This window comes from Hyperolius riggenbachi, chromosome 10 (genome assembly GCF_040937935.1).
Source record: "Hyperolius riggenbachi isolate aHypRig1 chromosome 10, aHypRig1.pri, whole genome shotgun sequence".
Classification (NCBI taxonomy): Eukaryota; Metazoa; Chordata; class Amphibia; order Anura; family Hyperoliidae; genus Hyperolius; species Hyperolius riggenbachi.
The window spans coordinates 199,245,471-199,272,293 of NC_090655.1; the positions used below are offsets into that span (position 1 = coordinate 199,245,471).

General features: G+C 45.3%; 1 long non-coding RNA gene across 1 annotated transcript; it reads left to right on the forward strand.

Annotated features, from left to right (window-relative positions):
• The first annotated feature begins 1,446 nt into the window (after positions 1 to 1,446).
• On the forward strand, positions 1,447 to 26,823 carry LOC137536183 (uncharacterized). The gene is made up of 4 exons (XR_011024538.1): positions 1,447 to 1,551; positions 18,438 to 18,470; positions 21,061 to 21,144; positions 26,665 to 26,823. It is a non-coding gene; the product is annotated as an uncharacterized lncRNA (long non-coding RNA).

A 26,823-nucleotide genomic window follows, 5' to 3' on the forward strand; every position in this document is an offset into this window, starting at 1 on the left:
AATGCAGCAATGGTATCAGAGTCCAGTATGGTACCTGGGTGTATGCACAGGGCAGATTAATGCAGCAATGGTATCAGAGTCCAGTATGGTACCTGGGTGTATGCACAGGGCAGATTAATGCAGCAATGGTATCAGAGTCCAGTACGGTACCTGGGTGTATGCACAGGGCAGATTAATGCAGCAATGGTATCAGAGTCCAGTATGGTACCTGGGTGTATGCACAGGGCAGATTAATGCAGCAATAGTATCAGAGTCCAGTACGGTACCTGGGTGTATGCACAGGGCAGATTAATGCAGCAATGGTATCAGAGTCCAGTATGGTACCTGGGTGTATGCACAGGGCAGATTAATGCAGCAATGGTATCAGAGTCCAGTATGGTACCTGGGTGTATGCACAGGGCAGATTAATGCATCAATGGTATCAGAGTCCAGTACGGTATCTGGGTGTATGCACAGGGCAGATTAATGCAGCAATGGTATCAGAGTCCAGGACGGTACCTGGGTGTATGCACAGGGCAGATTAATGCAGCAATGGTCTCAGAGTCCAGGACGGTACCTGGGTGTATGCACAGGGCAGATTAATGCAGCAATGGTATCAGAGTCCAGCCTGTAGTGTGCTGGCTGAGGAGGCTGTCAGCTCTGCTGAGGAGGAACAGAGGCCTAATTACGCACACGTGGCCTGCCTGTAGTGTGCTGGCTGAGGAGGCTGTCAGCTCTGTGTGGGGCTGAGGAGGCTGTCAGCTCTGTGTGGGGCTGAGGAGGCTGCCCGCGGTGTCCTACGGAGGAGGAGAGGATCGGGTGGTATTGCGTAGTTATAGTATCGGCGTAGTCCCGCGCATACACCAGCGTGTGCTCCGTATTCAGCCCCGGATAGCGCTGGGATAGTTAGAAAGCCTCGCTCATTGGTTACTGCAGGAACCTTCCTCCAATAGGAATCAGGCTGATTCCTATTGGAGGAAGGTTCCTGCAGTAACCAATGAGCGAGGCTTTCTAACTATCCCAGCGCTATCCGGGGCTGAATACGGAGCACACGCTGGTGTATGCGCGGGACTACGCCGATACTATAACTACGCAATACCACCCGATCCTCTCCCCCTCCGCAGGACACCACCGCGCGGGCCACAGAAACTGGTCTCGCGGGCCACAAATGGCCCGCGGGCCGTAGGTTGGGCACAGCTGGATTAAGAGATAGTGATTTGTGAGTGCTAGGACCATGAATATGATGTACATGTACAGTATGCATCCGAATTCCTTTGTTGATTAATGGCAATTCAGGAATGATTTAGAATATCTAAGCTTAAATTGCTGTAATCCTTACTACATTTACATGCACTGCTTTAATCATTGAAACAATACAATTTTTTTTTTCAAAATAGCAGTGCTTTAAAATGTGTAAACGTGAAGAATAATGTAAAGTCTCAGATGTCGGGTGTGTGATTTGAGTAGCTTCATAGACTGGTCTGGCCATCTCCAGTCTCCACCCTCTTCTCACTGGTAACCAAACGCTCCATCAGCACAACAAACATGTTTCATAGAAGACTTGAGAAATAGGTATGACAATGTGTTTATTATGCTGTGTTAGGTCTGTTCTGCAAGCATTTATGTAACTCATGCGTCATTATATTGATTTAGTTATAAGAAATTCTAGCACAGAGTCAGTTCATGATTAAAGTGATTTGTCAACTGAGTTGTCATATTGTGAATTAGTACTTCTGATCCACTCCTGGCATATCCCAGAGACAGTGGCGTAGCAATAAGGTGCTAAGGGTGCAGAGGTTGTGACTGCACCAGGGCCCCTTGGCCAGAGGGAGTCCGGAGGGGGCCCTCCCTCAACCGCATTATTAGCTCTCTATTGGTCCTGTGCTGATAATAATCACTTCTATAGATGTTGTGAGTACTAGTAATCATTAACAAACTGCTCCCCATCCCCTTCTTGCACCTCTGACACTGTGTTGTCCTTGGTTGATCTTGGTGCGCCATATCGATTGTTATATATAGAGTGCTCGAGGGGACCATGTAAAACTTGCACCGGGGCGCATAGCTCCTTAGCTACGCCACTGCCCAGAGAATGCAAGTGGGGACAATTCCCATGTATTTTTATATGAACAAATTGGAAGGCTGCTGTAAGTTTTAGTTTTTATTGTATTCATCAAAAAAGACATGAATTTTGTCCAAAAAATGATTTTTTTAACTTTCTGTGCTGACATTTTTCAAATAAAGTAAAATTTCTATATACATTTTTGTCTAAATTTATTGTGCTACATGTCTTTGATCAATAAATAGACACTTATTGGATTTTTTTTTTGTTTGGGTAAAAGTTATAGCGTTTACAAACTATGGTGCAAAAAGTGAATTTTCCCATTTTGAAGCATCTCTGACTTTTCTGACCACCTGTCATGTTTCATGAGGTGATAGAATTCCAGGATAGTATAAATACTTCCCAAATGACCCCATTTTTGAAAGAAGACATCCTAAAGTATTCACTGAGAGGCATAGTGAGTTCATAGAAGATTTTGTTTTTTGTCACAAGTTAGCGGAAAGTGACACTTTGTGACAGAAAAAAAACTAAAAAAAGTTTACATTTCTGCTAACTTGTGACAAAAAAAAAAAATGAAATCTGCCACGGACTCACCATGCCCCTCTCTGAAAACTTTGGGGTGTCTACTTTCCAAAATGGGGTCATTTGTGGGGCGTGTTTACCAGTGGCGTACCTAGGGCATTTGACACCCGGTGCTGGGTATTAAAAGACACCGCCCCCTCCCCCCCCCCCCCCCCCCCCCCGCCATTAAAAAAAAAAAAGCGACTGTGTAGGCCAGGTTTAGGCTCTCCCACTAAAGTTGGCCTCAGTATAGGTAGCTAACAAAAAATGGGTGTATGACCTGCAGCACTCAAAGCACGCCACACCGAAAAATGGGCGTGACCATGACCGGATGAGGGCGGAGCTAACTGTAATTTAAAGTGAACCCGGGATGAGAGTGATATGGAGGCTGCCATATTTATTTCCTTTTAAACAATGCTGATCTATTTGGCTGCAGTAGTGAACTGAATTACACCAGAAACAAGCATGCAGCTAATCTTGTCAGTTCTGACAATATTGTCAGAAACCCCTGACCTGCTGCATGCTTGTTCAGGGTCTATGGTTGAAAGAATAAGAGGCAGAGGACCAGCACGGCAGCCAGGTAACTGGTATTGCTTAAAAGGAGATAAATATGGCAGCCTCAATATTATTCTCACCTCGGGTTCCCTTTAAAAGTGCAACGCAAAGACAGTGGGCTCAAGTTTTGGTGACCCTTTCCCCAGAAAATTCACATAATTGTGCAGGTTTTCTCAAGAAAATACACGTAGAGTGAGCAGATTTGCCCAGAAATTACATTCAATCTTGTCGGCAAATTTGACCAGAAAATAGTTCAATTATGTAGGCTGATTTGCCCAGAAAATACGTGCAATCATGTCGGCAGATTTGCCCAGAAAGTACGTGCAATCATGTCGGCAGATTTGCCTAGAAAATACATGCAATCATGTCGGCAGATTTGCCCAGAAAATACATGCAATCATGTCGGCAGATTTGCCCAGAAAATACATGCAATCATGTCGGCAGATTTGCCCAGAAAATACATGCAATCATGTCGGCAGATTTGCCCAGAAAATACATGCAATCATGTCGGCAGATTTTACCAGAAAATACATGCAATCATGTTGGAAGATTTGACCAGAAAATACATGCAATCATGTGGAAGATTTGACCAGAAAATACATGCAATCATGTGGCAGACCTGGCCAGAAAATACTTCAATCATGTAGCAGACCTGGCCAGAAAATGCATGCAATCACGTAGGCAGGTTTGACCAGAAAATACATGCAATCATGTAGCAGACCTGGCCAGAAAATACATGCAATCATGTCGGCAGATTTGACCTGAAAATACATGCAATCTTGTGGAAGATTTGACCAGAAAATACATGCTATCATGTGGCCGACCTGGCCAGAAAACACTTCAATCATGTAGCAGACCTGGCCAGAACAGTTGATACACCTGCTAAATATGAATAAAAAAAAACATTTACTCACCTGAAGCAGCAGCAGACCTCCTGTCCCGTCCTCTGTCCGCTGCGCAGCTCCCACAATCCTCTGCAGCCAGCCAGCAACTGAAACTCCCGCGCTGAGAGCAGGGCTACGGGAAAATGGCGCCCGAAGCCCTGCACCGCAGACTCAAAGTCTCCTGAGCAGGGCTTCAGATGCCATTTTACTGTAGCCCTGCTCTGCCGCTGTCGGAGCTGCGGGCTGCTGCTGTCAATGAACTGACACGGCGTTTATTAGATTTATTATCACACTGAGGGGTGCTTGGAGAAATTTAGGGGGTGCTTCAGCATCCAAAGCATGCCCCTGACGCCGCCACTGCCCCAGTATAGCTAGTATAGTTGCCCCCAATATAGCTAGTATTGTTGCCCTCAGTGTAGGTAATATAGTTGCCCCCAGTGTAGCTAGTATAGTGCCCCCCCCAGTGTAGCTAGTATAGTGGCCCCCAGTGTAGCTGATATAGTGGCCCCAAGGTAGCTAGTAAAGTGGCCCCCAGTTTAGCTAGTATAATGACCCCCCCCCCCGTATAGCTGCCACCAGTGTAGGTAGTATAGTGGCCCCCATAGTGGCTCCCAGTGTAGCTAGTATAGTGCCCCCCCAGTGTGGCTAGTATAGTGCCCCCCCCCCAGTGTAGCTAGTATAGTGGCCCCCATTGTAGCTAGAATAGTGCCCCCCCCAGTGTAGTTAGTATAGTGGCCCCCCCAGTGTAGCTAGTATAGTGGCCCCCATTGTAGCTAGTATAGTGGCCACCCCAGTGTAGCTAGTCAAGCAACAAGAACAGAAGATGTCCGGGCACCAGCAGCTGCAGAGCAATCCACCATCACCAGCAGATACAAGGCAAAAAGACAAGGCCTAACAGCCGTTTCACAACACACGTTGCTTCCTCAGAGACCAACAAAACACTCAGCAAAGTCCGTCTTAAATATACATTAACAATTGCTGTAGAATCAGGGAGGAGGAGAGGAGGCGGAGGGACTTACTGCTCACCGCGTCTGACCCATTGCCGAGCGTACCGTGCAATAGACTTGCCGCTCTGAGCCGACCCGCTCGCACAGAGAGTTAGCCACGCCCCTTTCGGGGATGATCCGGGCAGGAGTCTTACTCCAATCAGAGTCACAGCCGTCACGGCTTGCGACGTCACATCCCTCGTGCGTAGTGCGGGGGGTATCAATGAGTCATTCTGCGTTTCAGCCTGGTCTGTAACCATGGCAGCGCAACGCAGGGCGGAAATAGTCTCACCTGAAAAAAAGAAGAAAGAGAAGGAAAGAAAGACACAATTGACCAGCATTGGAGGCACAGAAGAGGCACGTGACGGCGATGCAGCATTCCAGCAGGTGGAACGCGCAAGTGTAGTGAGTATTCTCCGCCTGCCCGTTTGGTGCCCGTTGCCCCCGCTGGCCGCATTTTGGAGGGGAAGAGAGACCCCGGTGAGGGGGGGGGGGATATGTCCCCCCTCCCCGCCGCTATCCCTGTCACCCCTCCTTCTAGTGCTGCTCTTCCCCTCCTGTTCTGCAATAGGGGGTCGTGGCGACACCCCCCGGCTGTCAGTGACCCGGGGCGCCACGCCTCCCTGCGCCCAATTGTAGTAATGCCGCTGGTGTTTACTGTCCTGGCATTTTGGGGGGTGCGAAATTGTAAGCACCCCTGTAAAGCCTAAAGGTGCTCATAGGACTTTGGGCCCCTTAGCGCACCTAGGCTGCAAAAAAGTGTAACACATGTGGTATCGCCGTACTCAGGAGAAATAGTATAATATGTTTTGGGGTGTATTTTTACACATACCCATGCTGGGTGGGAGAAGTATCTCTGTAAATGAGAATTTTTTTATTTTTTTTTTACACACAATTGTCTATTTACAGAGATATTTCTCCCACCCAGCATGGGTATGTGTAAAAATACACCCCAAAACACATTATACTACTTCTCCTAAGTACGGCGATACCACATGTGTGACACTTTTTTGCAGCCTAGGTGCGCTAAGGGGCCCAAAGTCCTATGAGTACCTTTAGGATTTCACAGGTCATTTTGCGACATTTGGTTTCAAGACTACTCCTCATGGTTTAGGGCCCCTAAAATGCCAGGGCAGTATAGGAACCCCACAAGTGACCCCATTTTAGAAAGACAACACCACAAGGTATTCCGTTAGGAGTATGGTGAGTTCATAGAAGATTTTATTTTTTGTCACAAGTTAGCGGAAATTGATTTTTATTGTTTTTTTTTTCACAAAGTGTCATTTTCCACTAACTTGTGACAAAAAATAAAATCTTCTATTAACTCACCATACACCTAACGGAATACCTTGGGGTGTCTTCTTTCTAAAATGTAGTAGAAGGTGAACAGAGGCACCAAAAGGATAAAATATGCTAAAATTGTTAAAAAGTTTCGAAGGCAGTGGTGGCCTCGACCTCCCCAAACAGACACATAAGCTGTCGATTTTTCAGCAACAACAGATTTTTATTCACATACTCCAATAAAACAGGCAACGCGTTTCGCAGGTATAGTCCTGCTTCCTCAGGCAATCACAGTAGGAGTATCACACAGCAAGAAGTCTAGTCCACGCCTAGCACCTCTGAGGCCACCACCCCCTCCCAAACTTTTTAACTATTTTAGCATATTTTATCCTTCTGGCACTTCTGTTCACCTTCTACTATATCTGAGTCCACCCCTGGGTGGAGGGGTGATTTATCCCCCTTTTTTCCTGATCTACAGAGAGCGACATCTTAGTCCTGAGTGGGGACAGGCCTAATCTCCCCACCTGCGTTTACAGTGGTTGCCTGAGCGGTAACCCTGGTTTGTGAGTATAAATTGCTTACTATTCATTTACCCTGTCCTTTTCCAATACATATTACACTATTCTGGGCTCTCGGTTTCCCTGTTTTACATATTCTTTCTAAAATGGGGTCACTTGTGGAGTTCCTATACTGCCCTGGCATTTTAGGAGCCCAAAACCGTGAGGAGTAGTCTGGAAACCAAATGCCTCAAAATGACTGTTCAGGGGTATAAGCTGTGATGATATATTGTGGTGATGATGATATGTACGGTAATATGCAGAACATAGCAGCCAGGTTGTATCTCGTGGAAGCCATATTTTTCACTTTCTATCTGCTGTGTATCTTTCAGAGGTGTATGTATGCCAGTCTGGCTTCATGGAGTTCCTTATGTAAATTGACTCTGCATTCAGTATCCAGCGGGGGAGCTATCATTGTCTGCTTCTAATTAGGAAACACTTAATCAGACAGTTGCTTTGAAGCCTATGCAGGTGATCGGCTACCCTTTGGTCTGAATAGGAGCAGGAAATGCTAAATTGATTTGCTAGCCTCTGGCCAGGAAATGGCTTATTATGGCAATAGCAGTCAGGTCTTTACCATTGATCTGCTATGAAATACTGTCTCAGATGTGTACTATTGTCACCTCGAGTGGCTGCAGTGTGCCTTGATGCACAGAAGCTCGGAATTTACATATGACAGCCGGCTGGAATGTTGAAGAAGTTGGAAGCCTTACTCAAAAAGTCTTTTGATGTATGTAGATACAATTTTACCTGAGGAAATTGGGTTATTCCTGGAGGGGCCCCGGGCCACAAATCCGGCTATAAAACCTCAGCTAGGAAGACTTAGAGTTGTAGTTCTTTGGAGATAGCAACACGCTAGGACTATCCTGGTTCCTGACCAGAACTGCGTTCTCCTCGCAACAACGCTCAGATCTATATGCTGGTAAACGTTATTCCCATTTATTTTATGCAAATTGTCTTGTGTATCTTTGTAGCTTTTATTTTGTAATTTTTACTTTGTTTTTGTAAATCTTGTGTATATATTATTTTCTGCATTGTTCCACTTTTTTCTGGAATATTAAAACGTTATTTAATACGTTTGACTTCGGCTGTACTAAGCCAACGCTCATAGCCTAGAGAGACTGCAGTGTAACTTGCGTTACAATATTCAGTGCCTGATTGTGCCTTGCTACTGTACGATTGTAGTGTGTGTGTGTGCGTGGCATTCCCGTATTCGGCCTAAAGCGCAAAGCTGACCCGAATACGAAAAAGCGGACTGCGTGTAGATCACTCGACAGCAGAGTGAGAATCGCTGAAATGTCTAGCGGCAGCTAGTGGTGGCAGTAAGAAGTGTTTTGAGGGGTTACAGCCTTGTGGTAGCTCGAATAAAGAGAACCCGAGGTGGGTTTGAAGATTATTATCTGCATACAGAGGCTGGATCTGCCTATACAGCCCAGCCTCTGTTGCTATCCCAAACCCCCCTAAGCTCCCCCTGCACTCTGCAATCCCTCATAAATCACAGCCACGCTGCTGACAAACAGCTTGTCAGAGCTGGCTGTGTTTATCTCTATAGTGTCAGTCTGCTGCTCTCCCCACCTCCTGCAGAACTCCAGTCCCCGCCTGCATCCCTTCCCTCCCTGCTGATTGGAGGGAAGGGACGGGGCAGGGACCGGAGCTATGCAGGAGGCGGGGGAGCAGCTGAGACTGACACTACAGATGTAAACACAGCCTCACAGCACGGCAGTGATTTATGAGGGATTGCAGAGTGCCGAGGGACCTTAGTGGGGTTTGGGATAGCAACAGAGGCTGGGCTGTATAGGCAGATCCAGCCTCTGTATGCAGATAACATTCTTTAAACCCACCTCGGGTTCTCTATAAGGCTGCTTCCCCTCTCGATCTGGTCAAACCCACAGTCGGGAACCGTATCTGCCGGCGTGCCACGGGGCTGGTTACTGACATAAGCGTCTGTAAATTTTTATGACAGGTGGTCTATGAGGGGTCGAATTTTGTGGAACCGGTCATAAGCAGGGTGGCCTCTTAGATGACAGGTTGTATTGGCACTGAAGTGCAGGAAGCGTAGGATGTTCTCAAATCGTGACCTGGACATGGCAGCAGAGAACATGGGCATGTTATGTATTGGGTGCATAGACCAATAAGACCGCAATACATTCTTTTTGACTAGACCCATGTTAAGGAGAAGGCCCCAAAAAAATGTTACGTTCGGAAACTTTAAGTGGTTTCCACCGAAAAGGCTAGGCATGGTAGCTTCTTGGATTGGCGGTTGCGTATTGTGTGGCATAACGGTTGGTCACCAGCAGTGATCAGAAAAAAAAATTCTGTCACTGCGGTGGGGCGGGTGAGTGTTTGGCCGGGTGATCAGAAGCCCGCAGGGGGCAGATTAGGGCCTGATCTGATGGACAGAAGTGCTAGGGGGTGACAGGAGGTGATTGATGGGTGTCTCAGGGGGTGATTAGAGGGGAGAATAGATGCAATCAATGCACTGGGGAGGTGATCGGAAGTAGGTCTGGGGGGATCTGAGGGTTTGGCCGAGTGATCAGGAGCCCACACGGGGCAAATTAGGGCCTGATCTGATGGGTAGGTGTGCTAGGGGGTGACAGGTGGTGACAAGAGGTGATTGATGGGTGTCTCATCGTGTGAGGGGGGAATAGATGCAAGCAATGCACTGGGGAGGTGATCAGGGGGGGGGGGGGGGTTGAGGAAGATTTGAGGGTGTGGGTGGGTAATTGGGTGCCCACAAGGGGCAGATTAGGGTCTGATCTGATGGGTAGCAGTGACAGGTGGTGACAGGGGGTGATTGATGGGTGATTGATGGGTGATCAGTGGGTGATTAGAGGGGAGAACAGATGTAAATAATGCACTGGGGAGGTGATCGGGGGGGGGGGGTGTCTGAGGGCGATCTGAGGGTGTGGGTGGGTGTTTGGGTGCCAGCAAGGGGCAAATTAGGGTCTGATCTGATGGGTAGCAGTGACAGGTGGTGACAGGGGGTGACGGGGTGATTGATAGGTGATCAGGGTGTGATTAGAGGGGAGTATAGATGCAAGCAATGCACTGGCAAGGTGATCAGGGAGGTCTGAGGGCTATCTGAGGATGTGGGCAGGTAATTGGGTGCCCGCAAGGGGCAGATTAGAATCTGATCTGATGGGTAGCAGTGACAGGTGGTGACAGGGGGTGATTGATTGGTGATTGATGGGTGATCAGTGGGTGATTAGAGGGGAGAACAGATGTAAACAATGCACTTGGGAGGTGATCTGAGGGCGGGTCTGCGGACGATCTGAGGGTGTGGGCGGGTGATCAGGTGCCCGCAAGGGGCAGGTTAGGGTCTGATCTGATGGGTGGCAGTGACTGGGGGTGATTGATGGGTGATTGACAGGTGATCAGTGGGTAATTACAGGGGAGAATAGATGTATACAGTGCACAGGGTGGGTCTGGGGGGGTCTGGGGCGGATCTGAGGGTGTGGGGGGTGATTAGGAGCCCCCAGGGGTCAGTTTAGCACCAAATCTAAATTATAGCATTCACTGATAGTGACAGGGGGTGATTGATGAGCGATTAGAGGGGTGATTGGGTGCAAACAGTGGTCTAAGGGGGTGATCAGGGGGGTCTGAGGGGTGCTGTAGGTGATCAGGGGGCAGGAGGGGCAGGATCAGTGTGTGTGTGTAATTACTACTATGGCTGCCTCCTCCCTTGGTGATCCCTCGATCACTGGGACCACCAGGCGAGGAGGCAGCCTGTATAGTACACTTTGTATACATTACAAAGTGTATTATACACTTTGTACGGCGAGATCGGGCTTTTTACAACCCCGCTGGCGCTGCTAAATGGCCGGCGGGTTGACGTCACGGGTGGGCGGAGCCTAATGCCGGCAGATGCGCGCACATCCCTGCACGCGATCCCCGGCTAATTAGTCCCCCAGGTGCCGCCACCGATCGGCGTTACGCAGTCCTGGGGGTGCCACTTTGCTGCTGCCAATTGGTAGTGGGCAGTCGGCAAGTGGTTAAACTCTTCACCCAATCATACAAAGCTCTACATAAGTTGTCACCTCCATGCATTTCCCCATAAATCTCCAGATACCATCCTACCCAGAACTTTTGCTCCTCCCAGGAGACCATTTTGTCCTCTAGCTTGGTCACCACGTCTCACTCCCACATCCAGGATTTCTCACGAGCTTCACCTCTCATTTGTTTTGTCCTATGTACAGCCCTACAGAAGATGTTATATAAATAAGTATTAATAATAACTTTAAGGCTGTAAAGTTCCACCACAAAGCCACCAGAATCACGCGATTCAGGCAGAAAAATCTAGGGGGCCGCGTTTAGACAAACAGTTTGGTCCACTTGGCACCTGCCTCACTACAGTTCCTTTTTAACTGGCTTTGGAACTGCGGAAGTTACAGCAGAATCCACGCCGCATCTGTGGCTCTCTTTATTTCGTATGTGGTGTAGATTCTATGCCATGGCATTCCGCAGTCCCAAGCCGATCGCTACTCGCACCGGCTGCAGACTCGGCTGTCATATGACAAAAAAGGCTCTGGACCTTAAAGAGAACCTGTACTGAGTAAAAATATTTAAAATAAACACATGAGGTAACTTCAAATGAACATTACATAGTTACCTTGCCATCAGTTCCTCTCAGAAGCTCACCATTTTCTTCCGACAATAATCCCTTCCAGTTCTGCCAATATTTTGTCAGATCTGAAATATATCAGTTGCTGTCAATAAAATATCAGTTGCTGTCAATTATAGCTGAGAGGAAAACTGATGTACCAGGTAATGTCCATGTTTCCCTATGGCTCAAGTGGGCGATGTTACAGTTTAACTGTGTGCTGACCAGAAAGCTGTTATGGGTAATACACATTTTCAAAATGGAGGACGGAAAATTCCCTTGATCACAGTGAACAAATAGGACGCGGGACAGGAGAAAGACACTGAGGAGTAGACTACATGAAAGGTAAGTATGACTTGTGTATGCTTATTTTGACTTTTAATTTTCAGTTCAGGTTTTCTTTAAGAGGCCAGAGCCTTGCAGTCTGAAGTTAATGTAGTGATAAGTCAAAATTTCACATGTTTAATTTAGCATTATAATTTGTGATTATGATGCAAAATCGTAATTCGTATTTTTCTGCAAACTTTAATTAATTTTATCGTAATTTGTAACGTTTCATTGTAATTTTGCGTTTATTGGTAATTTTGTGTTTACTTTTTATTTTGCATAATTTATTGCAATTACATGGAAATTAAATCGATTGATTCAAATCAATCTTAATTATGCAAAAATTGGTCATAATTACGTGAAATAGCAATTTTGCTATTGCGATTGTAATAACAAAAATTATGCAAAATTACTAAATTTACCACTATTACCACTACTTTAAAGTCCACATAAACCCAAAGTTGTTAAATTCCAAAAGCTCACATATTGTTTAGTGTAAATAATAGGACTTTTGGTGCTGCATTATTAGTTCATAAATATATTGGAAGCAGCAGCTATGCATTTCGTCACACAGATGACAGATCTGTACTTGGTAGACTGTGCCAGCATAGCGACTGACCCAAGCTCTCACCCATCTCTTGTGCATAAAACTGAATATGAAAAGATGAAAAAAAAAGGCCAGCAATGGGTGGTAAGGTGGCTGCAGGCATAAAGTGGCATTGAGTACCCACACATGCAGTTTTCTGTTGTGGCTCTGCTTCCAAAATGCCACAAATCAATGCATGAGGACACAACAGTGAGAGAGACAAAGTCTAGGATGGCTGACACACACCAGGAACCAGTCACTGAGAGATTAGCAATAGAATGTTGTATGTTTAAGCGCAAGGTGCCTCTACAGTCATCCATATACTTTCATACCAGGTGATAGATCTGGGCCCAGTACTGCAGACTCTCCTGTAGACCCTGATGGATACCCTGACTAGCAAACTTAATTATACTTTGCTGTTGCACCTTTTTAAAACAACTGTGGTACATATTTACATTTCAGGGTGCACTGATGAAGTTGGTCTTCGACCAGGAAATAAATCAGAACATTAGCACATGTATTTGCGATTTAACAATCAGCTGATTCTTCCCCTGTTGCAATAGCAATATTATATCCTCATTCCATCCTTGAGCCTCTATGAAACCATGACATGTTCTATAAAATGTTTTGCAACTAGGTGAAGAATTATTTGTGCAACTCATGAAATACTACTGTGTAAATCAGATGGTTGTTCTCTTTATTGCATGTTTTATAAGGTTTATACACTGGCTGGCTGTGTTATACCCCCATTTTATAGATTTGTTTTATACTTCATCTGATATACATACATATATGTAGCCAGAGTTGGATATTTTATGTACATTATTTGCTTCTCAAATACTCTTGTTTACCCAGCAGTTTGTCTACAATTAAACATGAGTGGAAGCCAGTGTAGTTATTTTTGCTGGTTATTCCAATTTGTTTTGTGTTTATGATAAAGAGCTTCTGAGTAAGCAAACTAAATGTAAATAAAAGGCTGCCACTCCTGCCTTGTATCTTCACTTAACACAATCTCAGCACAAATGAGAAACCAACTGCATTATTGGACAGGGGCCACGTTAGAGGCTTTTTAGGTCTGTAATTTAAAATTGAAGTTGATTTTTAAACTGTGCAATCCATTTAACCGCAGTATGCTCTGAAGGATCAAACACCAATTGAGAGGACCTTCATTCTTATTCTGTCTAATAATTTTGTCTGATATAATGGCCCATATGCAATTTACTTTTTCTCCTGAGTTTTCTCCTAAGAGATAATTTTACTCCTTTTTTTAAATTAACTTTCAGTATTTTGTAATCTTTGAACCAGGTGGAAGGTCAGGGGGAAAGAATGTTGGTTAAGTGAACGGTCACCAGGGGTTTAGCTACTGTGTAGCCGAAGGCCACATCTGTTAACTGTAGAGTTAGGTGCAGTTGGGGGGTTAGTGTTAAAGTGGCCATACACTGGTCGATTTGCCATCAGATCGACCAACAGATAGATCCCTCTCTGATCGAATCTGATCAGAGAGGGATCATATGGCTGCCTTTACTGCAAACAGATTGTGAATCGATTTCATCTTGAAATCGATCACAATCTGTGGAGCTGCCGACGCCCGCCCACCCGCATACATTACCTGACCCGTTCGGCGCGAGTCCCCCGGTCTCCACTGTCTTCTTCTCCACGCTCAGCTCCAGCTTCACTGTACTTTCTGCCGGGGAAGTTTAAACAGTAGAGGGCGCTCTACTGTTTAGACTTCCTGTCCAGACAGGAAGAAGTGAAGCCTGCCGGAGCCCAGCGGAGAAGGAACAGCGGGGATATGCGCCGGTGGAGTAGGTAATGTATTGCCGGTAGCGTCGGTCATCGGGCATTCGAACGCTGCTATCGATGCACTCCCGACCCGCCGCCGATCAAGGGAAATCTTTCGCACGGACGGATCGATGGGAACGATTGATTTTGGACGGAAATCGATCGTTCTGTCAGCGTTTGCGCAACGATTTCACAGCAGATTCGATCACAGTGATCAAATCTGCTGTATATCGGTGGGAAAATCGTTAGGTGTATGGGCCCCTTTAGGTGTAGGTTGGTGGTAGGGCAGTGTTAGGAGTAGGTAGGGGGGATAGTTAGTGTGAGAGGTAGGTTAAGTGAAGCAATAGTAGTATATCGGTAAAAACACCGATATTCTACCATCTGCATTATCCAGTGCTTAATAGTAGAATATCTGCAATTGTAAGGATCTGCACATGCAGATTCTTATCGAGACAAGGCAGAAGCAAGAAATCACATATAAGAAAATACTGAGGTCTGCACAGATTGGATTTGAAGGTGAAAACATTTTAATTTACAAAAGTGCATTAATTCAAATGTACCACCAGCATACACATACAAGCATACAATTAGCAACACAATAAATCAAATACCAGAACCCCTCTAACTGACTAACTAACTATACAGATATATACAACATTATGCAATAACGCAGATCACACAACATATACAATGGCATACACAGGAACACAGATCTCATAATATATACAGGAGAGGATAAACCAAATCGGCATACAAGACAGTGGCGTAGCTAGGGTGTGTGACACCCGGTGCGGATAATTTACCGCCCCCTCCCCCCCAAAAAAGCGAAGCAGCGGCAAAAAAAATGGGTGTGGACATCACATCACATGGGTGGCGGTAACTGTAATAGTAAGGCAGTGGACTAATATAGGTAGCCAGAATAGTTGCCCCTAGCATAGGTTAGATAGGTAGGTGCCCCCAGTATAGGTTAGTTAGGTAGGTGCCTCCAATATAGGTAGCCAGTATAGTTGCCACCAGTATAGGCTAGCTAGGTAGGTGCCCCCAATACAGGTTAGATAGGAAGGTGCCCCAGTATAGATTACATAGGTAGCTGCCCCCAGTAGATTGGTAGGTGCCTCTAGTGTAGGTTAGATAGGTAGCTGCCCCCCAGTATAGGTTAGATAGGTAGGTGCCCCCCAGCAAAGGTTAGATAGGTAACTGCCCCCCAGTATAGGTTAGATAGGTAGCTGCCCCCCAGTATAGGTTAGATAGGTAGCTGCGTAGCTGCTGCCCAGTATAGGTTAGATTAGGTAGGTGCCCCAGTATAGGTTAGATTAGGTAGGTGCCCCCCAGTATAGGTTAGATTAGGTAGGTGCCCCCCAGTATAGGTTAGATTAGGTAGGTGCCCCCCATTATAGGTTAGATTAGGTAGGTTCCCCCAGTATAGTTTAGATAGGTAGCTGCCCCCCAGTATAGGTTAGATAGGTAGCTGCCCCTCAGTATAGGTTAGATTAGGTAGCTGCCCCCCAGTATAGGTTAGATTAGGTAGGTGCCCCCCAGTATAGGTTAGATAGGTAGCTGCCCCCCAGTATTAGGTAAGTGCCCCCCCTAATGGAGGGGAGAGCCGCAGCCGCGGGGAGGGCAGCCCGACCTCTCCCTCCCTTCCTCTCCCAGGGCTGCCCTTCGTGCTCCCCCCTCCAGACTGCAGACAGCAATGTGCAGGGAAGCCTGTACTAAACTACTCACCTACCTGGTTCCAATTGCCGCTCACTAGCCGCTGGTCTTCTCCTCTCTGCATACGCTGATATACATGCTGCTTCCTGTTTAGCACGTCTTCCAATTTTTTTTATCAATTTCAGCTCTTTGAACATTTGGTTGTTGTTTATTCAGCCACCCTCTAGTAAAAAGATACGGGAGACAAAAGTAGGAGCCCAATGGTGTAGTATGTCAAAAACAATGGAACGTAATAAAAGTAAGACATTATTCACAAAGGTGGGTTACAGAGGGGCAACCGACCACAGGAAGCAGGTGGAGACAACAAACCCGACTCCACTCGGGGTGGTCCCTAGGGACCTGGATGCGGTCGCTCTCCTTGGTAAAAGAAAGGGGACAGATATCCACCGTAGTCGAAGCCACGTGTGGTCTGTACCCACCCCTCAGACGGGTGAGGTAAGGGGGTATGATTGCACAATAAGGGTATAAGAGGCGCCCTGGTGTAATAAAAGCATCTAAAAGAAGTTTAAAAACGGGAAATAAATTTGAGGTAGCTTACCTCAGTGACGAAAAAATCTTTGTATTTAACAAAGGTTTTTATTGGTAGCACAGGCAACGCGTTTCGCGCGTCAGAGCCCGCTTCCTCAGGCCAATAACAGTGCCAAACTAAATGACAGATTCAGCAAAGGGAGCCTCAAATTTATTTCCTGTTTTTAAACTGCTTTTAGATGCTTTTTTTACACCAGGGCGCCTCTTATACCCTTATTGTGCTCTTTTTAAACTGCTTTACATATTTTGGCCTCTACAAAGCCATTAGTACTAATAATTATTATTTAATTTTTATATCGTTCCGTCACAGTGCTTTACAGGTTATATATAGTCTTTTCACTAACTGTCCCTCAGCGGCCTCGGTGGGGCTCACAATCTAATCCTTAATATAATCATATGTCCATTGTAGTCTAGGGCCAATATTTAAGGAGAAGCCAATTAACTTATCTGTATGTTTTTGGGATGTCGGAGGAAACCAGATTTTCCATCAGTGATAAGATCAACCGGATTCTTCACACCTGTGTGGCGATTATCTATGTTGATGTTGTACAGATTTTTGTACTAAAGTGGAGTAATGCTAGGTACAAAAGATTAGATTTTTTGGCAGATTTCCTGCCAGATTGATTATTTCCAACATGTCTGATCTGATTTCCGATCGATTTTCCATTGACATCCATGGTTCCGATCCGGATCAGGTCCCGATCCGATCCGGATCCGGTCCATTTGCATCAGGCATGCATCAGGCTGCCATCCGGATCCGTGTGGTAAAAACAGCAAAATTACTAATAAAATTGTTGGGGTCAGCAGAAGGTGCACCTGGTGCACCTGTAGAATCAGGTCCTCTGCTGTTTAGGCCTCACCTCCACCTCCGACATACTGCCAAACAGCTCCAGCACGTCAGTCACTGCTGCTCCACTGCTGCCCATGTGTCCCCATCCGAAATGGCCGCTAGAATACGCATAGGAAGTGGGGTAGAACATCAGGTGTTTGTATCCTGTGTGTTCTGTGCTTTCCGTTCCCCATAGGTTTCTATTTCCGGATGGTGCAGTCAGGCTCCGGTCTGGGTGCGTGGGCCGGATGATCCGGACCTGAAAAATAGCGCATGTTGGACAAGTGTCCGGAGTCCGGATCCGATCCGACTCCGTTCTGTATGGAACGTACGCATGTGAACGTCCGCATAGACTTGGCATTGCTATGCGGAACGTACGTTCCGTTTGTACAGTATACGGTCTGGATCCGATCAGGCGAATCCGGATAGGGAACGCTAATGTGAACCGGGCCTTACCCCATCTGGCTATTTCAAACCTTGCCCAGCAAAACGGAGGAAACTCCGCTTACAATCAAATGCATGACATTATTACAAAAGCAAAAAAATAATAATATGAAATAAAATAAAAAATTAACTTTTTTTTTTTTTATAAAAATCGAAATAAATAAAAATGTAAAATATATGTGGAAACATGAAGACTTACGTCACAAGAATGCACTTCTCCAAAGTGTGTAGATAAGCTATGATTGTGAAAACCTTTTTTGACATTTCGTGTGTGTTCCCCCATCCGCTCCTTTAGGGTGCGTGTGGTGCGACCCACATATTGCCACCCACAGGGGCACCAGGCCAGGTACACCACGTAACGGTCATTACAGGCTATGAACTGTTTATCTTGAAGGATTTACCATTAGCAAAAGAAATGAAACTATCCATCTTATTACCTGCTCCCTTCTCATCTACCCTACCAGCTGCTCACATCTCTACTTCACCACCAGGTTTTCCTGCTTCATCACTCTTACCCAAATGTTATGTCCTCTTGCTTGCTATACACCCCAAATGTTTTCCCGGCTCACCAGTAACCATCACTCACAATGTTTTCCCACTCCTATGATTCCCAATATCTGTCTGTCCTACCCCTTCCCATAGTCTGACCTGTGCGGTCCCAATGGACAAACGTTTGCTAGCTTTCATGTCAATTTCTTACTAAGCTTGAAATGAAAATGTCTTCTCCATTGTATTAATTGATTTCAGGTATTTTTTTTTTTTTCAGAGCAAAAATAAGTGAAGCCTGACCCGTCTAATGGTAAGAACCTTTCTTAGCATAAAATATTGGGATGACCAAGGTTCTGGAGAGCACATATAATGTCTTCAGTTTCTTATGACCACCGGTAATGCACTACCTGATGTAACAGTGTGTATTAAGTCCCCATTAAAATGATAATATGGGGTGCAGTGCACACAAGGGAAGTGAATTGCATTGCATTTTGATGCGATCATATTGTCTGTTATGCTGCGACACAATGGACGAATTGTGACATTAGCTGAGTTGTATTTCACCAAACCATATTTCTCCTAACCCTATGCCCAATTTCGCTCTAATTTCCCTACCACTAACTGTTATTCTTGTAAAGGTGCCTATGAATCATACAATCTTGATTGTACAAATCTATGTAGTAGAAAAGGTAAGCTGAGTGAATATACTTTGAATGGATTATTTAGATGGTCCCTCATATTACACAGAAGTAAAAAAAAATGTACAATAAAGAATGGATCATTGATGTGCCCCTTAAATGTAAACCTTCCTGTAAGGGAGGTTTGTGCTACAGTGTGTTGGTGGGGGAAGGAGGGGGGTTTGGGGTGATTGGCATTACTTACCTACAAGATGCTGCTCCTCTGATCCCCCCATCCATGTGGGATCCGCCATCCTCCCCGGGAGAGCCTGCAGTGTGCCACATTTCAAAGGTTCCAGTGAAGTCCTGCGCTCCTGACCACCGCAATGCATGCCAGGAAATGTAGCCCATGGATGTGAGTGACTACATTTCCCAGCATGCATTGGGGCAGTCAGAGGCAAATGCCTTCACTGGGAACTTCACTGTGGGGTCTACTGGGGAAGATGGCTTAACCACTTGAGGACTACAGTGCTAAACCCCCCTAAAGACCAGGCCATTTTTTGCTTAATAGGCCACTGCAGCTTTAAGGCTAAGCTACAGGGCCCCACAACTCAGCACACAAGTGATTCTACCCCCCCCCCCCCCCCCTTGAGCTTTCTGTTGGTGGGGTCTGATCGCCCCCCAGATGTTTTTTTTTTTTCATAAATATTTTTGTTATTATTTTTCTAATAAATAAGCTTTTTTTAAATTTTATTTTTACTGTCCCCCCTCCCTCCCTCAGCCAGCCGATCAGCGTGATCAGCTGTCACAGGCTTCAGCCTATGGCGGTTTTGCCGCCTAACAGTCTCCCGAGCGGTAGACTGAGGGTGGGGGGGAGCTCCGCCTCCCAAGCGGAGAGCCGGCCCCAGGACTTGACGCCAATTGGCGTTAGGCGGTCCTGGGGCTGCCGCCGCAGTCACGCCCATTTGCGTGAGGCGGTCATTAGGTAGTTAAGGTGGCCAAACACAATACAATTTTTTATATTTCTTTTCAATTTGGAAAACAGCAATACATTTTTTCTAATTGATTGTAACTTTGTGTATCATACACAATTTTTCTTTATTATTAGGAAAAAAATTCAAACATTTTTGGTTCTATAAATTCATTAATTTACAATCTATCCTACACCATTTAATCTTCATAAAAATTGATCAGGAAAATCAGCCACTCCTGATCAAGGCCTTGTTTACCCTGCACGAGCTTTTAAAAGTGCTAGTGATTTGAAAAGCTAATGCATTGCTATAGGAGGTTTTTATAAAATCACATCGCTCAAGTGTGAACACTCATATTGCGGTAAAGGGTTAAAGAGCTTTTAAAATCATAAAGCGCTTAGAAAAGATCTTGTAGAGTGAACCAGCCCCAACTTATATTGTTAAAATCAATTTGATTTTTCTGTTAAATCATTTTTAACAAATCAAATCTTTTTATTGTATCGTGTGTGGTCACCTTAAGGCATCTTTCACACCTAAAATCGAAAAGTTGTGAGCTTTTTTTCCCCCCCTCCCAGCACTCCACTGCGCACTGCGTTTCTAGTAAAAGTGCTTTTCTAAGCGCTTTTCCAGAGCGGTTTTGTAATTAATTCCCTGACACAAGTCAGGAAGTGAACTCTTTGACCCGGAAAAGAATAAATACAATGTATTTATTCTAACAAAACACTTACGCTATCGCTGCACAAAGCGATTTTGTGAGCGTTTTGCGTTTTTCTTATACCTTCCATTATAGCAAAAACACCCCAAATATGGAGGCACCCATTTGCAGACCGCAAAGTGGACGCAACGCGCAGACATGAACCTTCTCATGGAGATTCATTGCACAAGCGTTTTGTGGGTAATTTTAAAAATCGCCTGCGCTTGAAAAAAGGGCAAAAACGCCCTTAGGGCTGGTGCACACCAAGCGTTTTTGGTAGCGTTTTCAAAACCACTGCCGCCTGTGAAAATGCTTGGCTCATGTATCTCAATGGGATGGTGCACACCAGCGCAAACGTGGGTCCTGCAGCATTTTTGCGGTTTGCAGATGCGTTTCTGCCTCAATGTAAAGTATAGGAAAAGCTCAAACTGCTCTGAAAAACGCTTGATCAGAGCGTTCACTAAAACAGAAGCTGCACAGTATCAATCATATAGCGGACATGGATAGAAGGAATTTAGGGTTTTCCTCAAGGTCTGCGATCCCTCCTGTTCCTCTGATTTTCTCATTGCAAAAGGGCAAACTTTGGGGTGTAAACCAAATACTTCTGTTCTGTTTTAGGATCTAACAGTACCATACAGAATAGGACATAACATGAAAAAAGTGAAGATTCCAAAGGCTGAGAGGCAGAATCCATTACTCCAGGTAAAGAACTATTTCTAGTTAGGGGCAGTGTGCAGCCATTTTTTTTTATTTGATGCACTCCTCCTGTCCTTCGCACTAGACTAACACTGTACTATAATTGAGAATGTCATGGTATTAACTGATTTTTTTTAAAGGATATTAAAGAGAATCTGTACTCTAAAATTCTTACAATAAAAAGCATATCATTCTATTCATTATGTTCTCCTGGGCCCCTCTGTGCTGTTTCTGCCACTCCCTGCTGCAATCCTGGCTTGTAATTGCCAGTTTTATGCAGTGTTTACAAACAAAAGACATAGCAAGTGATAGGCTGAGAGGAGCTCAGTGTGTGAGTCATACAGAGTGTGCAGGGGGCCTGGAGAGGGTGTGTATAGCTTCTATCCAATCACAAGCAGCACAGCACATTCCAGCCTGACTGCCTCAGCCCAACAAACCCTACAGAGGAGAGAAGATTCGATCATATAACAAAGATAATACAGCCACTGTGCAAGTAGGAAAGGCTGCAGTAAGACAGACCACATTAGAACAGGTATAGGAACTTATAGGATAGAAGAAATAAGGATGAAAATTTTGTTACAGAGTCTCTTTAAGGGCTTTCATTTGTAGGAAATATTCAATGTCAGATATTAACCCTTTCTGGACCAGCACCCTCTGCCCCCTTAAGGACCAGAGGGTGCTGGTCCAGCAAACCGCCGCTTCCCGACGAATCGCCGCAAGTTACCGTCGCTCCCGCCGGACACGCCGCTCTGTCCCCACCGCAGGCTGCTCTCTCTGCCGTCGTTATGACGGCAGAGCGCTGTGTGCCGGTCAGGAGCCGCTTTCATTGGCTCCTGACCCTGTCACTCCATGTAAGCCAATGGGAACGGCTTACAGTAATGACAGGGCCAGGAGCCAATGAAAACAGCTCCTGCCCGGCTCACAGTGCTCTGCCGTCATAGAGGCGGCAGGGGCAGAGCGGACCGAGCGACGCGGACGGGCTGGGGCGCGCGGTCAATGGGACGTAGAGCTTGCGTCCGGTCAGAACCGCAGCGCCCCCTGCCCGACGTAGATTCGTACTCGCTCGGTCCGAAAGTAGTTAAAGCATAAATAAATTGCCTTCTGCAAAAAATAAATAAATAAATAATTCATCCAGACTGTAATGCTAGCCATACACTGCTTAACAGAAAAAAACGTTAAAGAAAAGCATAGAGCCTAACACAAATCTATAAAAAAGAAGGCTGCATCTATGTTTGAATACCAATTGGGACATTTTGTGATGTGCAGGGGAAAGGGGTGGGGGTTTTGTACCCTTAGGGCCTGTTTCCACTACACGCAGATTCTGTATACGGTATCTTTAGAGTAATATCTGCACTCCACAATATTATATAAAGGTGTGCAAATACAGATCAAATAAGTCAAATAGCAAAGGAAAAAAAAGCGATCTGTATAGAAACACTGCACCACCATATGGAGATATACAAATGATAATTTATTTATTGAATAGCATAAAAAACATGGATAAAAACAATTAAAACTAGAGAAAGTTGTTTAAACACATCATAATGTCAAAACATAATTCAAAAAACGTCACCCCACCTAAAAATGGATGATAAACCTGTGTACTCAGCTTGGGGACGGGGTTCATATGAGCCCCAAAGCATAAGAAGGATACCCGGGTCAAACTATAAGGACAAGAGCCTGATCATATGGGGTGCAGTGCACACAAGGGAAGTGAATTATAGAACATGGGAATAGGAAAGTGAAGGCCATATGCTCACAATGAGACCAGTGCTAATGGAATACGTGAATCTAAATATGACAGGCATACAAATGCTTGAATGACAGTAAGTAAATACTACACCGGTAAGCGTCTCCGGAGGTAAGGGAGTGAGCTAGCAATGGATCCAGGTGGTGGGGTCGCACTGGCGAACTGAGGGGGCTATTCCGGGTGTCTGGAACCTCCCCCCTGCACTGAGCTGTGTATTCAGGCAGGGAAGCCCGCATAATATAAACAGCTTCATTCTCCCTCCATTCTTACTTCTGGTGCTTCCCTCCAGCTAATAGAATGAGAGAGGCAGCCCAGCTTCCCTCACAAGAAGATGCAGCCTGCAGTGAGAGAATGTTGATTATGGAGTCCTGGACTCTCCACAGCACAGAAGTGTCAGACATGATGAAATTAGAGTACAGGCAAGCTGGTAAATATACACAGCATGATGCAGAGCTTGCCTGGACTCAGGGTCTGTGGGCAAACATCTGTCTGGTCTCTCCCCATTGTTATAATGACTGCATGTGTGGGTAAGGTGTTTAACAAGCTGAAAAGTTTTTGACAGTCGCTAGACTCCAGGAGGGCTTCTTTCTGACTTGTGTGAGAGACTGACAGGGACAGGAGTCCGATTACAGGCAAGTAGCCTGTGTGATGTGGGACTGCAATACAGATAAGTTCTCTGCTCCATCTCAGGCTATTCTCAATTTCTCCACTCCTCTCTCTGGGCTAGTGAACGCCAAAATGACAATAGCAATCGCTAGCAATTTGTGAGTGTGATTTTGTGAAGTGATTTTCAGAGCGATTTTTGAATGAATTGCTCAAAAACATGCTACATGCAGTATACCTGTGATTTTGAAAAAATCACAACGCTGCTGTGGGAACACCCACATAGGGTAACATTAGCCAAGCGCTTTTCAAATCACTGTTGATTTGAAAAACGCTCAGAAGCACTCTTGGTGTGCACCAGCCTCCTTCATTCACCTTTGTTTCCCTCTTCCCCTAGAGCTGGCTGTGTGTTCTTGTCATACAGGAAAGCTAAATAAAAGTGCAATCCTGGTGAGGCAAAATATTATTATTTAGTATTTATATAGCGCCGCCATCTTCCGCAGATGCATATATCCCTGCATCATATGGGTATCGCTTGCGCTATGTGACACTATGTAGCATATTCCACTGAATTGTCCAAACTAAGTCTATCTCCTGTTCCTCTCTTGGGGAGTTGTTCCAGCACTGTACCCCGTTCACATTTGCTGCTACCAGAAGCCCTCAGAAACACTCGTGTCCTTGAGTACTTCCAAAGATAGGCAGCTCTGTAATACGCCAGCGCACTTTTGTGCATGGGCAGTATGGAGCCACCTGTATTCAGAAGCACTCGGGGACATACGTGCTTCTGGATCTTTCAGGAACCCCCCCCTTAAAAATCCTGCGTTTGCCCCTGGGTCGTGCAGGAAAGCTCCAGGAGAATTCATGGAGAAGCATGTGACCAGTTTGATCAGCTGGAAGATTTTTAAGGCTCTGATCTGCTGGTCATGATCATGCATGAAACCAGGAAGTCATCAAAGCAAATCATGGTGTCATGCATGTAATGGAATGGCCTGCCCAGTCATCTGATCTGAATCCCACAGAGCTACTTTTGGTTGAGCTAGATTGCAAGGTCCCAGAGAAATATCCAGATGGCTAAGAATATCTTCGGAAGTCATGTCAAAGTTTTTTATCCAAAGCACTGGGGAAACCTGACATATTTAAACACACCAGATGACGATGTAGACTTGAAAGGAAAAAGCCCAGGGAGATCGGCAGCCCGATCTGGCGTAATATCGTTAGGTCACCAGGGTATTTAGTACAAAAGTATATAATATACCCACAAAAATAGGTTGCTATGTGAGGCAACCGCTCGTTCAAGCATGTGGAAAGGTAACGTCTCCACTCGGCCTTGATTAATATGGTGGTGGTCGCTGCTCCAAGAGAAAGTTGTATCAGGAGGAACTCCCAGGACTAATCTCCCCTAGACTAGGGGTATACACTAAGTACTGACTGTAGCTGGAGGCGCCCGTTGTCGAGCAAAGTATATATTACTATCCAAAAGCTAGAACCTTATCGGTATCCGGGTGTCTTGATCATAAAAAAAGGATTTGTAGGGAAAGTTCAATATGTTTTTATTATTGGTGCACTTGACAACACACTTTTGCAGCAAAAGCCGCTTCCTCAGATCAATATCGTGCCTTGACAACAAAGGCTGTGAGTCCCGGGCGCCGTTAATTCTTTTTTCTGATCAAGACACCCACAAGGTAGGATACCTATAAGCTTTTAGATAGTAATATATACTTTGTATGACAACGGGCACCTCCAGCTACAGTCAGTACATCAGCTGACGATTCTTCAATGAAAACAACATTGAGCTGTTTGTTATGTTTTTGTATAAATATCTTGCCATGCAATTATTGTTCTAAACACATTTACATGGCTTTGTTTATTAGTAATGAGCAACAAAGGCATAACTTACACTACAGCGCTTCCAAACAATGTACATGCAATGAAGAGGTGGCCAGTGTATAGGATCTCCCCTGCCTAGTGACATCTTTACAGATAAATGTACAAGTAGGCAAGGAGACCAGCTATAGGAGGGACAACAGAACACTTCAGCTGAGGCACCCAGGACATGAACACATCTAGTGCACATCTAGAATTCTGAGGTGAGAGACATTTGCCATATCAATTTCCTTTTAAACAATGCACATTGCTTGGTTGTCCTGCTGATCCTCTAAGGCCTCATTCATATCAGGTGTATTTTGAACAGGGCTGTGGAGTCAGAGTTGGAGCAATTTTGAGTACCTGGAGTCTGAGTTGGAGATTTCAAAAACTGAGGAGTCGGAGTCAGATGACTTTTGTACCAAATCCACAGGCCTGGTAAGTAAGGAGTCGGAGTAGAGGAGTCAGAGCCATTTAGGGTACCTGGAGTCGGTGGTTTCATAAACTGAGGAGTCGGAGTCAGATAATTTTTGTACCAAATCCACAGGCCTGGTAAGTAAGGAGTCAGAGCCATTTAGGATACCTGGAGTCGGTGGTATTATAAACTGAGGAGCCGGAGTTGAAGTCGGATGATTTTTGTACCGACTCAACAGCCCTGGTTTTTAATCACACGGAAACTGGCTTAAAAACCGCATACGCATTTTAGTGAGGTTTTTATACACTTTTGTACGTTTTTCTATGCTTTTTAACAAGTTTTTACATCAATATGTTCACAGGAAAACTCATCACCATGCGCTTCTGTGTGCTAAAAAAAAAAAGCTTTCATTACATGCGTTGCTGTTCAGCAACGCTCAAAAATGTGGGCAACCCAGCATTTCAGCACCGCAGAAAATTACAGCACAATGATCTGAATGGGGACAATTTATTTCAAAAGGTTTTTTTTGGACACCATTCGTTACACATGGTGTCAGCTGTGCGCTACAGTACATAAACACGCCCATGATGTGGACAAGGCCTATACTTTTAGCCACAGACACTGAACAAGCATGCCTGAAGTCTGGCAAGAGTATCTGCATGCTTTTGTTAGGTGAATGATTCATACACTACTGGCCAGAAAGATCAGAGGGGCTGCCAGGCAACTGTAATGGTGTAAAAGGAAATAAATATGGCAGCCTCCATATGTCTCTTACCTTGAGTTCCTTTAAACAAGCTTGTACATTGCGGAAAAGCAAGACAGAGTTCTGGGCCACAAAGTACAATTTCAACCAGTGGCAAAGCACAAGTGGTGATTTTTGTTTGCTGTCTTTCAGGGTCTGGCTCGAGGAGACCGTCGCTATATGTTTAGCCTTATCAACCTATATAATCCAGTACCAGCGAGGAAGCAGCTGTACTACAAACACAGAATGCTCTGTGAGATGGCTTTCTCTAACTGACCTCCCTAATGTCTCAAAACTCACAACAATAAAAAG